This window comes from Acinonyx jubatus, chromosome B1 (assembly GCF_027475565.1).
Source record: "Acinonyx jubatus isolate Ajub_Pintada_27869175 chromosome B1, VMU_Ajub_asm_v1.0, whole genome shotgun sequence".
Lineage (NCBI taxonomy): Eukaryota > Metazoa > Chordata > Mammalia > Carnivora > Felidae > Acinonyx > Acinonyx jubatus.
In genome coordinates, this window is record NC_069382.1 from 41,562,467 (window position 1) to 41,577,750 (window position 15,284).

Genomic DNA, 15,284 nt, shown 5'->3' on the forward strand with positions numbered 1-15,284 from the left:
TTAATTGTTTTTAAAATATTTGGTATAACTGACCCATGAAACCATCTATTCCTGGGCTTTTGATTATTGATTCAATCTTCTTATTTGTTATTAGTCTCTTCAGGTGTTTTATTTCTTGATTCAGTTTAGCTTTTGACAAAGTTCAATATCAATTCATGATCAAAACTCCCAACAAACAAGGTATAGAAAGAGCTTACTTAACACAATAAAGGTCATATATGAAAATTCCACAGATAATAGTTTAATCAGTGGGGGAAAACTAAAAGCTTTTCCTCTAAGATACTGTACAAGGCAAGAACGCCCACTATCAGTACTTCTATTCGACATAGTACAGGAAGACCCAGCAAGAGCAATTAGATAAAAAAATAAAAATAAGAAAATAAATAAAAGTCATTCAAATTGAACAAAATTAACTCTGCAGATGGGATGATCACATATGTGGAAAACCTTTAAAAGGTAAGAAAAAACTGTTAGAAGTAGTAAGTAAACTTAGAAAATTTGTAGCATAAAAAACCTAGTTGCATTTCTGTGTACAATGAACTATCTGAAAAGGAAAATAAGAAAACAATACCATTTACAATGCTGCCCAAATATTTGAAGTTAAGAATGAATTACCAAAAAGGTAAAAACAAACAAAACCCTTGTACACTGAAAATAACAAAACGTTAATGAAGGAAATTACAATAGACACAAATAGAAATGTACCCCACATTCTTGGATTGGAAGAACTAATATTGTTAAAATGTTTGTACTATTCAAAGCAATGAACAGATTCAGTGCAATCCCTATCAAAATCCAATGATATTCTTCACAGAAATAGAAAAGACAATTGTAAGATTCATATGGAATGACAAAAGACTCAAATAGCCAAATCAATTTTGAGGAAGAAGAACACAGCTGGAGGCACAATATTTCTTGATTTCAAACTATATTACAAAGCTATAGTAATCAAAGCAATATGGCTCTGGCATAAAAAGGACACATATCCCAGTGGAATAGAAAAGAATGCCCAGAAATAAATGCATGGTCAGCTGATCTTCAAAAGGGGTGCTAAGAAAAGATAATTTCTTCAATAAATGGTTGGGGAAACTGAATATCCACACACAGAGAATGAAATGGAACCGTTAATGTCCATTGTATACAAAAATCAACTCAAAGTAGATTAAGCACTTAAACATCAGCCTGAAAATATAAGCAGCTATAAGAAAACATTAAAAAAAATACTTTGCATTGGTTTTGGCAATGACTTTTTGGATATGACACCAAAAGCAGAGGCCACAAAAGCAAAAATACACAAATGTGATTACATCAAACTAAAAGCTTTTGCATAGCAAAGAAAACAATCAACAGAGTAAAGAGGTAACCTACTAAATGGGAGAATACAGTTTTAAGCTATATATCTAATAAGGGGTTAATACCAAAACTATACAAGGAACTCAAACAACTTGATATCTAAAAAACAACAAAAATGGGATAAGAGCACGAACAGACATTTTGTGCTTCTTTAAATGAACAAGTATGTGAAAAGATAGATATCACTAATCATCAGGGAAATGCAAATCAAACTACAATGAAACATCACCTCACACCTCTTTAAAAGGCAATAATAAGAAAGACAAAAGATAACAGATGTTGGCAAGAGTGGAGAAAGGGTAATCTTTGTTCACTGTTGGTGGGAATGCAATTTGAAACAGTATGAAGATTCCTCAAAAACTTAAAAGTAGAACTACTAAATGATGACATAGAGTCCCAATTCTAGGTATATATCCAAAGGAAATTAAGTCAGTATCTTGAAGAAATATAACACTCTTATGTTCATTGGGGCATTATTTATAACAGTAAGATATAGAAACAATCTTAAATGTCTACTGATGGATAAATGGATAAGGAAAATGTGAAAATAAAATGCAGCCATAAAAAAAGGCATAAATCCCGCCATTTGCGATGACATCCATAATATCTGAGGAAATTATGCTAAAGTGAAATAAGCCAGGCACAGAAAGAGAAATGCTGCATGATCTCACTTATATGTGGAATCTAAATAAATCACACTCATAAAAATAGAGAGCAGAATGGTGGTTCTAGGGGCTTAGGGATATAGGTTTGATGGATAGATGTTACTCAAAAGGTACAAAGGTTCAGTTATGAAAGATGAATCAGTTTTGGAGAACTAACTTACAGGATGATGACTATAGTTAATCCTGTTTTCCTGTATATGTGAATTTTGCAAAAGTAATTGATTTTCTGTTCTTACCACAAACACACAAATTGTAATTATGTGAGGTGATGAATATGTTAATTAGCTCAATTGGGATAATCATTTCACAAGGTATATGACTATGAAAACATCATGTTGTATGCCTTAAATATATATAATTTTTATTGAAAATATACCTCAATGAAGCTGGAAAAATAAATATATATTTTTTAATAGAAAATTATATACTGGGCAAAAATTTTCCAACTCTAGGGAAAGGCAATGTAATTCAAGAAGCCCAAAAATCTTAAAATTGGATAAATCAAAAGTATTCCACACCAAAATGCATTATAATCAAATTGTCAAAACTTAAATATCATTTTGAAAGAAGTAAAAGCAATTTGTAACATAAATAAAACCCTTATAAAACAATGAGTAGATTTTTAATAAAAACCTTGCTGGTGACAAGGAAATGGCATGATATATGTAAAGTGCTGCAAGAAAAAAAGAATCTGCCAATCAAGAATACTATAGTGGGAAAAACTGTCCTTCAAAATTGAAAGAGATATGAAACTTCCCAGATAAACAAAACCTGACATAGTCCAAACTACGAGGCCTGTCTTATAAAATGTGCTAAAGGGAGTCCTTCCAGGTGAAATAAAAGAATACAAAAAGAACACTAAAGCGTATGAAAGTATAAAGCTCTCTGGTAAAGGTAAGTATATAGACAAATACAGAATATTGTACTATAGTAACAACAGGGCATGAATCACTTTAAATTCTGGTATATAAGATAAAGAGGTTAAAAATTATGATAATAAAAATATGTTAATAGATATACAATGTAAAAAGATATAATGTGTAATATTAATAAAAAAGTGTGTGTGGGGAGAAATAAAAGTGTAGAATTTTTGTATGTGATTGAAGTCAAAATGTTATAATGTTAAAATACATCATTATACCTATGTTTTATGTAAACCTAATGATTATCACAAAGATAATACCTATAGAAGATACACAGAGGAAAATGAGGCTGGAATCAAAGCACATCACTACAAAAAAATTAACAAAATACAAAAGAAAACAGTAATCAAGGAAAGGAGGAACAGATGGGCTACAAGACAGATAAGAGGCAATGAAAAAAATGACAGTAGGAAGTCTCTATCAATAATTACTTCAAATATAAATGGATAAAAATTCCAAGTCAAAGTATATAGATAAGATGAATGGATATATAAAAAAGAAAAAGACAAGATACAGCTATATGATGAATACAAGAAGCTCACTGTAGATTTAAAGTCACACCTAAGCTAAAAGTTAAAAAAAAAAGGAAACAAATATTAAATGCAAATGGTAACCAAAATGGAATAAAGATGACCATACTCATATCAGACAAATTAGAACTTAAGTCAAGAAATGCCACAAGAAATAAAGACAGACGTGATATTGTAATAAAATTGCCAATTCAGTAGTAAGATATAACAATTATAAATATATAAACAACCAACATTAATACACATAAATATATGAAACAAATGTTGACAAAACTGAAGAGAGAAAGAGCAACAATAAACAGAGTATCCAGGCAGTAGATTAATAAGGAAACCAAAGACCTGAATACTACAGACCAAATGACCCTAAGAGACATATACAGAACAGTCCATCCAAAAGCAAGAAAATAAACATTCATCTCAAACATGGAGCATTCTCCAGGATATACCAGGATATACATGTCAGTTTACAAAACACTCTTAACAAATTTAACAAGATTGAAATCATATTAAGAACATTTTTCTACCACAATAAAATGAAACTAGAAATTGATAACAGAAAGAAAACTGGAAAATCAACAAATGTGTGGAAAGTAAATAACACATTCTTGACAATTAATGGGCCAAAACATAATTAAAAGAGAAATTAGAAAGTATCTTGAGACAAACAAGAATGAAAACAAAAATATCAAAACTGACAGTGTACAGCAAAAGCAGGACTCAAAGGGAAATGTATAGCACTAAATACATATATTAAAAAAAGACAAAGGTAAGTAAACAACCGAATTTTGTATCTCAAGAAATTAGAAAAGAACAACAAATGAAGCCCAAATTAACAGAAAGAAGGAAACAATAAAGATTTGAGTAGAAATAAACAATATGGTGAATAGAAAGTCATTGACAAAAGTAAGGGTTGGTTTTTTTGAAAAGGCTGGCAAACCTTAAACTAGACTAAAATAAATAATACACACATAATGAAAAAGGCAACATTACAACTGGTACTACAGAAACACAAAGGATTATAAGAGACTACTGTGAACAATTATTTGCCAACAAACTGGATATTATAGAAGGAATGGACAAATTCCTAGAAACATAAGCCTACCAAAGCTGAATAATGAAGAAACAGAAAATCTGAACAGAACTAAAAATATCAAGAGGATTGAATTAGTGACAAAAAACAAACAAAAAAGACCCCCCCCAAAACAAAACAAAACAAAACCTCCCAATAAGAAAATCTCAGGGCCAGATGGCTTCATTGGTGAATTCTATTATACATTTAAAGAATAATTAATACCAATTCTTCTAATACTCTTCCTAAAAACTGAAGAGAAGGAAATACTTCAAAACTCGTTTTACAAGTCTTACATTATCCTCACACCAAAGCCAAAGAAACTACAGGAAAAGAAAGCTACAGGCTAATATCCCTGATGAATACAGATGCAAATCAACAAAATATAAGCTAATCAAATTCAACAGCATGTTAAAAATGTCATAAACTATGACAAAACTATGTTTATTCCTGGGATACAAGGAAGGTTCAATACATGAAATAAATCAATATGATAAACCATATTAGCATAAAGGACAAAAATCATATGATCATCTCAACCAATGCAAAAAAAGCATTTAACAAAATTCAACAGCTTTTTCATTATAAAAAGACTCAACAAATTAGGAATAGAAGTAAATTACCTCAGTATAATAAAAGCTATACATGAAAAGACCACAGGAGACATCCAGTCAGTGGTATATAAGAAAAGTTTTTCTTCTATGATTGAGAACAAGGCAAAGATGCCCACTTTTACCTCCTCTATTCAACAACGTACTGGAGGGGCACCTGGGTGGCGCAGTCGGTTAAGCGTCCGACTTCAGCCAGGTCACGATCTCGCGGTCTGTGAGTTCGAGCCCCGCGTCAGGCTCTGGGCTGATGGCTCAGAGCCTGGAGCCTGCTTCCGATTCTGTGTCTCCCTCTCTCTCTGCCCCTCCCCCGTTCATGCTCTGTCTCTCTCTGTCCCAAAAATAAATAAAAAACGTTGAAAAAAATTAAAAAAAAAAAAAAACAATGTACTGGAAAACTGAGCTAGAGCAACTAGCTAAGAGTAAGGTAAAAGGCATCCAAATAGGATACAAAGGGGTAAAATTATTTTATTAAAATATGACATGATCTTATATGTAGAAAACTGTGGGGAATAAGCTTAGAAATTCCCTGGGCTTATACCAATGGGTTAACAAACCATAAAGTACAAAGCCATAGGATGTTCACACCCAAGTTTGGGTAAACAAGATTAGGTAAATGAATATAGAGAAGGCAGGGCAGAAGCCCCAGTACAGAGAGGGCGGGACAAAGGCCCCAATATAGAACATAGGTATATGAAATAACCAAGATTAGGTATTCAAGGCAGAAGTGCCCCTCAATTTAGTACTACAGCAGAAAGCTGCTTTTACAGGAGGGAAGGACCAAGTTAGGTAAACAAGTAAATAGGGCTATAGACCTCTGCATTGCTGCCGGGGGGGGGGGGGGGGGGGGGGAGATGATTAGCAAAAAAAAGGTGCCTTGTTAACTCTGAGGTCATGTGTCCTATTTGTCTCATCCCCCCTAGGCTAGCTAAGATAAACAGAGGTGGTGCCTCAGGTCCTCTGTAAACAACCTTCCGCTAGACTGCCCTGAGCCAGGATTTTGTTTTGTATTAACCCAAACCCCAAACCCCGAATATCTTCAAGACCGCCTTTCCCTCACGTTCCCAGGTTAATGTTCACAGTTTCATTTTCTCTTTGTGCACGTCCATCACCATGTTTGTACGCCTTCTGATCCTAATAACAACAGGGCAAGGACTCTTATTCGGGGCTCTTGTCTTTTCCTGGACATTAGCTCTCTCTCTTTTAATCCTGTGTCCTGCTTCCTTGCTAGACAAGAGAGAACTTTAGACCCAGAGTCTATGACAGAAAACCCTACAGATTCCTCAAAAAAAAAAAAAAAAAAAAAAAAAATCTGTTAAAAATAATAAATGAATTTGCCAAATTTACAGGATACAAAATCAACATAGAAAGATAATTTGCATTTCTATACACTCACAGACATTCTAAAAATGGAAATGAAGGGGGCGCCTGGGTGGCTTAGTCAGTTAAGCATCCAACTTCAGCTCAGACATGATCTCATGGCTCGTGATTTCGAGCCCCGCAATGAGCTCTGTGCTGATAGCTCAGAGTCTGGAGACTGCTTTGGACTCTGTGTCTCCCTCTCTCTTTCTGCCCCTCCCCCACTTATGCTCGCTCTCTCTCTCTCTGTCTCTCTCAAAAATAAATAAACATTAAAAATTTTTTTTCAAATGGAAATGAAGAAAAATATTCCATTTATAATACATCAAAGAGAATAAAATACATAGAAATATACTTAACCAAGGAGTTTAAAGTCCTATACATTGAAAACTATAAAATTGCTGAAAGGAATTTTTAAGACACAAGTAAATGAAAAGATGCCCCACGTTCATGGGTTAGAAAACTTAGTACTGCTAAAATGTCCATACTACCTAAAAGAAATCTACAGATTCAATGTAACCCCATAAAAATTTCAATAGCACTTTTTAGATAAATAGAAAAAAGTAATCCTAACATTCATATGAAACTACAAAGGACCCCAAATAGCTAAAAACAATCTTGAGAGAGCAGATTTCCTGATTTCAAAACATACTACAAAGCTACAGTAATTAAAACAGTATGGTCCTGGCATAAAGAGAGACATGTAGACAAATACAATGAAATAGCCCAGAAAGAAATTAAAAAAAAATTGCCAACTCATTGATGCCAAGAATACACAATCAGGAAAGGAAAGCCTCTTCAAAAAACGGTGTTTTAAAAGCTGAATATACACATACAAAATAATGAAATTGGATGTTTATCTTATATTTTCTTTATTTATTCATCATAAAAGGTTGTTTCCACCTTTTACTTATTGTGACTAATGTTGCAAAGGAAACAGGAGTGCAATATCTTTTGACAACTTGATTTCAATTTTCTGGATAAATATCTGAAGGTGGGCTTGTTGGGTCATATGCTGGTTCTATTTTTAATTTTTTATGCAACCTCCATATTGTTTTCCATAGTGACTGTACCATTTTACATTCCTACCAACAGTTTACAATATTTCCGATTTTTTTATGTCCTTGCCAACACATCTTATTTCCTGTATCACCTATCATCTATCAATCATCTATCATTCATCTGTCTATCATCTATCATCATCATCTATTCACCTACATATTAATTTTGATAGTAGCTATCCTAATAGATACAAGGTGATATTTCATTGTGGTTTTTATTTGCATTTCCCTGATGATTAGTAATTGAACATCTTTGTATATACCTGTTGGCTATGTATTTTGTTTACTTTGCAGAAATGTCTATTCAAACCCTTTTGCCATTTAAAAATCAGATTGTCTGATTTTTTACCAGTTGTAGAGTTCCTTATATGTTTTGGATATTAACTCATTATCAGATGTATGGTAGGCAAATATATTTTCCCAATCCATAGGTTGACTTTTGACTTTGACTTTTGTTTTCTTTTCTCACTTATATATTTTTGCTTTGGTTGTTTGTGTTTTTGGTGTCATTTCCAAGAAGTGATTGCAAAATCCAGTGCTATCCTTTTCTATATGTTTTCTTTTAGAATATTATACTTTTAGCTCTTAATTTTAGGTTGTTGCTTTATTTTGAGTTAAATTTTATATATTGTGAGCGAGTCCAGTTTATTATTTTGCATGTGAATATCCAACTTTTCCAGAATCATTCATTGAAGACTGACTGTCTTTGCTTCATTGAATGGTCTTGGTACTTATGTCAAAAATCATTTGGTCATATATGTGAGGATTTATTTTTGAGCTCTCTATTCTATTCTGTTACTCTATGTCTATCTTTATGCCAGGACCATGCTATTTTGATTACTGCAGCTTTGTAGTAAATTTTGAAATCAGGACTTATGAGTCTTCCAAATTTGCTCTTTCTCTAGATTGTTTTCTCTATTCAGGATCCCTCGAAATCCCATATGTATTTTAGAACGTGTTTTCTATTTTTGCAAGGAATATCATTTGGTTTTTTAATAGGGAATACATTAGATTGACATATTAATAAATAAACTTCAAATCCATGAACACTGCTATCTTTCCACTTGTTTATGTCTTTTAAAATTTCTTCAGTAATGTTTTATAGTCTTCATCATATGTCTCTTGCTTCCTTGGTTAATTTTATTTCTAATTATTTTACTATTTTTGATGTTTTTGCTAATGGAATTGTTTTATTGATTTCCCTTTCATATTATTCAGTGTAAGTGTATAGACATGCAACTGATTTTTGCATGTTGACGTTATATCTTGCAACTTTGCTGAATTTATTTGTGAATTCTAACAGGTGTGTGTGTGTGTGTGTGTGTGTGTGTGTATGAGATCTGTAGGATTTTCTACAGATAAAAGATTATGTCATCTGTGAACAGAAACGATTTTACTTTTTCTTTTCTGATTTAGATATTTTTCATTTCTTTTTCTTGTCTGTTTGTTCTGGCTCAGACTTCCAATATTATATTGAATAGAACTGGTGAAAGCAGGCATTCATGTCTTGTTCCTAATTTTAGAGGAAAAGCTCTCAATCTTTCACTATGGGTTATGTGAACTTTTCCTGTGTAGCCTTTAATATGTAGACATAGTTTTCTATTTCTAGTTTCAGGAATGTTTTTATTTTGAATGATTTTTAAATGTTGTCATATACTTACTCTGGATCAATTGAAATGATCATATTTATTCCCCTTCATTCTGTTAATGTGATGTACTACCTTGATTGATTTTTGTATTTTGAACCAGGCTTGCATATCAGAAATAAATTGGTCATAGTGTATACACCTTTAATATACAATGGACTTTGGTTTGCTGGCATTTTGTTATCAATTGATTTTTATGTCAAAATTAATCATTGGTTATGTAGTTTTCTTTCCTTGTAGTACTTTGGTTTGGCTTTGCTATCAAGGTAATGCTGGCCTCATAAAACACATCTGTAAGTGTTCCTTCCTTTTCCATTTTTTTAAAGAGGAGTTTAACAAAGTCTGGTGTTAATTCTTCTTTAAATGTTTGGCAATATCCATCATTGAAAAGTTATGGTCCAAGATTTTTCTTTTTGGGAGGTTTTTTATAACTCAATCTTTTGTTATAGGTCTATTCAGATTTTCTAGTTATTCGTGAATTCATCTCTATGTGTGTTTTTTTCCAGGAATTTGTCCATTTTATCCAGGTTATCCAATTTGTTGGCATAAAATTGTTCAATTCAATTGTTCAAAATAGTCTCATAATACTTTTTTAAAAAGTTCTGTAATACTAGTAGTAATGTTCCCACTTTCACTTATGATTTTAAAAATTTGAGTTTTTTTCTTTAGTCAGCCTTACTGAAGGTTTATCAATTTGGTTTATCTCCTCAAGAACCAACTGTTGTTTTATGAATTTCTCTATTGAGTTTCTATTATTTATTTCCTCCCTAATCTTTATTACTTCCTTCCTCCTGCCAGTTTTGGATTTTGCTTGCTCCTCTTTTTCTAGTTCCTTATTATGTAAAGTTAAATTGTTGACTTGAGATCTTTTTTTTTATATAAGTATTTTACTAGTATAAATTGGTTTCTTTAGTAGTGCTTTCATTTTATCTCATAAGCTTGTCTATGTGTTTTTGTACTCTTGTTTTAAATGTGTTAATTTCCTTTATGATTGCTTTTTTGACTCCATGGTTGCTTAATTATATTTTTTTAATCTTTTAAGTGTTTTCAATGATTTATGATAATGTAAACCAAGGTCAAAAATATGATCTCATATTCTAAATGTTCAATTGGCTTTATACACAAGAACTACATGGCATTTTATAATCATTTCTTTGGAGAAGTTTCCCTTGAATGTTTGTAAGATATACTGTTCTAAAGTAGCTCATATAAATAAATGTTAAGAGTTTCCATGAGATGGAGGAATATATTGGTAGTTTTTTCTTTTTTCCTTTTATTTTGTATTTAATAGTTGTATTATACATCCAAGATGGAATAAACTGCCATGTAGTCTATTTTCCTATTGATTATAATTAAGCACTCTGGAAAGAATACAAAATAAACTACTAAGAACCCTGACATAAACAATATCAGATAGGTTGAAGACTAAAGTCAAAATCTCAATATTAATGTGTAGGAGGGTAAAGTTTATAATTTTATTTTTTCTCTTTTTCCTGGCTTTAATCCCAAATAGTTCTGGCAGGCAGTATGTAAAAAGCACATCTTTCTAGTGAAAGGAATGGAAAAAAGTATTCTTGGATACATGTGGGTGAATTTTCATTTCTTCTGTCTCTATTTTACTTCCCTACCCTACTCTGAAGCTAACTCTACTTATGGGATAGCACTGCCACAAGCATAGTGGCACAGGTACCTAAACCCTGAGAGAAGGATTTCTATTCAGAGAAAGTAGGAAAAGGGACCCCAAATGTCTGAACGGTTTGGGAAAACTACCCATTATTTTCATCTCTCTTTTCCTTCACAACTTCACTCTCTAGTTATGCAGAGTTGCACAACAGTACAGAAGGCTAATGTCATCCTTCTGAACAAAGGAAATGGGTAAAATGCCCCATCGTTCAAGGATGCGGAAAAAATTACAAAAAGAAGAGAGGTAAAAAATGTCAACTCCTAATTCTGGTGTGAGTTGGTATAAGTTCTGGATGCTACCCTGAGCTGTGCACACACAGAAACACATCCAAAGAAGTATGGTAAACTTTTTAAGAACTGAACTCTGATACAGATGTTTGCCCAAATTCTAGATGAAACCTTGAATGATATATGCATTCAGTAGACTCAAATAGAATATAAAAGCCTTTGAACTGACTTTGCAACTATTTTGCAAGAAGATGAGACAGAATTTGTGATATGAATCTAACCATCATGGTTATTTGCTAAAACAAATAACCTCTCCCCCAAAATCAGCATTGTCCAGAGAATTTTGACAGGATCTAGAGCCTCATATCACAGTATTAAAAATGTTAATGATATAATCCAAAATTACATAACATTGAAAGAGCCAGGAAAATCTGACCAAGCTTTAATTAAGAAAACAATCAACAGATGCAAATCCTGACAGGATGCCATTATAACCATCTTTCATGAAGTAAATGTGAACTTGTTTTTTAATTAATGAAAAGATAGACATTAACAGAAGAGAAGATAAACATGTCAACAAAACGCAAAATTACAATGTACAGAATAAAACAATATATGCTACTGAACAACCAATGGGTCAAAGAAGAAATTAAAAAGGAAATAAGTTTAAAAAGCCCTTGAGAAAATTAAAAAGGAAATACAAAATACAAAATTTTGGGGATGCAGTCAAAGAAGTTGTAAGAAGAAAATTCATAGTGACAAATGCCTATATGAAGAGACAAGAAGAACATCAAATAAAAACCTAACTTTACACCTCAAGGAATTAGAAAAGAAATGAAGCCTAAAATTAGCAGAAGGAAGGAAATAACAAAGCTTAGAATGGAAATAAATGCAATAGAGACTAAAAAGAAAGGAGTGATGAAACTAACAGATGGTTCTTTGAGAGAATAAATAAAATTGACAAACTTTTAGCTAGACTCCCCAAGAAAACAAAGAGAAAGGACTCAAGTAAGTAAAATCAGAAATGAAAGAGGAGACATTACAACTGATATCACAGACACAAAAGATTATAAGAGACTACCATGAACAAGTATACATCAACAAACTTGAAACATGAGGAGAAATGAGTAGGGGCACCTGTGTGGCTCAGTCAATTGAGCCTCTGACTTTGGCTCAGGTCATGATCTCATAGTTTGTGGGTTCGAGGTCCGCATCAGGTTTTGTGTTGACAGCTTGGAGCCTGGAGCCTGCTTTGGATTCTGTGTCTCCTCTGCCTGTCCCCTGCTCATGCTCGCTCTCTCTCTCTCTCTCTCTCTCTCTCCCTGCCCCCCACTGAAAGTAAATAAAATTTTTAAAAAAGGAAGAAATGGGTAGGTTTCTAGGAATATACAACTTTACCAAAATTAAATCATGAGGAAATAGAAAACAGCAACAGACCAATTACTAGTAAGGAAATTGAATCAGTAATCAAAAACCTCCTCACAAACAAAAGTCCAGGACCAGACAGCGTCATTAGTGAATTATACCACTTAAAAAATACCAATCTTTCTCAAATTCTTCCAAAAAATCAAAGAAAGAGGAATATACCCAAACCCATTTTATAAGGCCAGCATTACCCTGACACTAAAGCTAGACAAGGACACTACAAGAAAAAAAAAACTACAGTCCAGTATCCCTATGATCATAGATGTAAATATCTTTAAAAATACAAGCAAACTCAATTAAACCTAGCATTAAAAATATCATACAATATAATCAAGTGGGATTTATCCCTGGGATACAAAGATGATTCAACACCTGTACAGCAGTCAATGTTATACACACATTAACTTCTCTTTTGGTTTCCATATGCATGGAAAATCTTTTCCCATCTCTTCACTTTCAGTGTGTGTGCTGAAAACTGAAGTGGGTCTCTTTTATGTAGCATACACTGTGGTCTCAGCTTTTTGTTTTGCTTTGTTTTGTTAGTCTATTCAGCCACTCTTGATTAGAGAATTTAATTCATTTACATTTAAAGTAATTATTGATAGGTATGGACTTACTTTTGTGATCTTGTTAATTGTTTTCTGGCTCTATTGCAGTTCCTGTGTTCCTTTCTGTCTTGTGGTCTTCCTTTGTCATATGATTTTTTTGTGGTCTATGCTTTGATTCCTTCTTTATCTTTCATATGTACTGAAGAGTTTCGCTTTGTTGTTACCATGAGGCTTACATAAAACAAATTATAGTAATAACAATCTATTTCACCCTGATAAAAACTTAACTTCAATTGCATACAAAAATTCTACCTCTTCATTTTATGATTTTGATATAATAGTTTACATCTTTTTGTACTGTTTATCCATTAACAAATTATTAAGCAGTAAAGTTATTTTTAATACTTTGTCTTTTAACCTTTACCTTAGAGTTAAATGATTTACATACCACCATTACAGTATTTGAATATTCGGAATTTGACTATACACTTACCTTTACCAGTGAGTTTAATACTTTCATACATTGTCATGTTACTAATTGCTGTCTTTTCATATTGGCTTGTAAGGCAGGTCTAATGATAATGCATTCCTTCAGATTTTGTTTTTCTATGAAAAGTCTATCTTTCATTTCTGAAGAGCAACTTTGCCAGGTAAAGTATTCTTGGTTGCTAGTTCTTCTCTTTTAGCACTTTGAATATAGCATCCTGTTCTCTCTTGTCCAACATGGTATCTGCTGAGAAATCTGCTTATAGTTTTAGGCACATTCCCTTTTATATGATGTTTATTTACTCTTACTCATTTCAAATTCTCTGTTTATATTTGAGTTTTGACAGTTTTATTACAATGTGTCTCATGAAGTCCTCTTTGGGTTGAATTTATTTGGAGTTCTACAAGCTTCGTGTGCCTGATTGTACATATCTCTCCTCAGATTTGGAAAGTTTTCAACCATTATTCCTTTGACTAAGTTTTTTGCCCCTTTTTCTTTCTCTTCTCATTCTGGAATTTCTATAATGGATACATTTTTTTGATCGATGGTATCCGTATTCAGAGTATAATCTTTATCAGATATATGAACTGTAAATATTTCCTTTCAACTTATCCTTTTTCTTTCCTTAATGACATCTTTTGAAGAGGAAAAATTTTTGATAAAGTCCAATTTATTATTTTTTTTTATTTTTATTTTTTTTACAGATCATGGTGTTTGTATATCTGAGAAATCTGTGCTGCATTGTCATAAAAGTAGTGAAAACAGAAATGTTTGTCTTGTTCCTGATTGAAGAGTGACAGCACACTGCTATTGTGCACACTGCTATTTGAGAAAGTTCATTTCTATTTCTAGTTAGATTTGATGAGAGTGTTAATCACAGATCAGTTCTGGAGTTTATGAGATGCAATTTCTGTGTCCTTTGAGATGATTGTACATTTCCCTTCCTTTATTCTATGAATTTACTCCTAGATATCAACCCAGTCTTGCATCCCTAGATAAGCCCACCTAGTCATGGTGTGTAATAATTTTTACATAATTCTAGCTTTAGTTTGCTAATATTTTATTAAGAATTGTTATGTGTATGTTTATTATATTGTGATGTCATTGCTTGGCTTTGATATCAGAATAATATTTGCCTTACAAGTTAGGAAGTGTTTTATCTTTCTCATTTTCTATAAATGTTTGTATAGAATTAGTAATATTTTTTTCTTTATGTATTTCCATAGAATTCATCACTAAAGCCATTTGCCCCAGGGTTTTTCTTTATAATTGGGTAACACATTGAGATTCTAGGCAAATTTAAAATTTCCACTAGTGTTATTTCCCATCAATCCTTCTCAGGTTCCTCTAGCACATGCATGTAGCCTACCTGTCAGCTGGGGATGTGATATACATAGTTTTATCATTACCCTTTGTAGAATTATTATTTTCAGTATGGTACCTTTAATTTCTGTCTGATCTGTCACTAACCCCAACTGAGACCTCAATCTTGGGCTCATAGCACTTCTGGTTTTATATTCATTCCCTACCAAATTTGCTACTTTTATTCAAAGTGTTGATGGGTGAGATTTTTTTGCCATTTGCACCAAATGTAGAACCACTCCTCTGACATTTCATTTAAATGTTTTCATGACTAGCCTTGCTCTAGTAAAATAACACCATCAACTAATCTGGGAGAAGGCATAGGGGCAGACTCAGG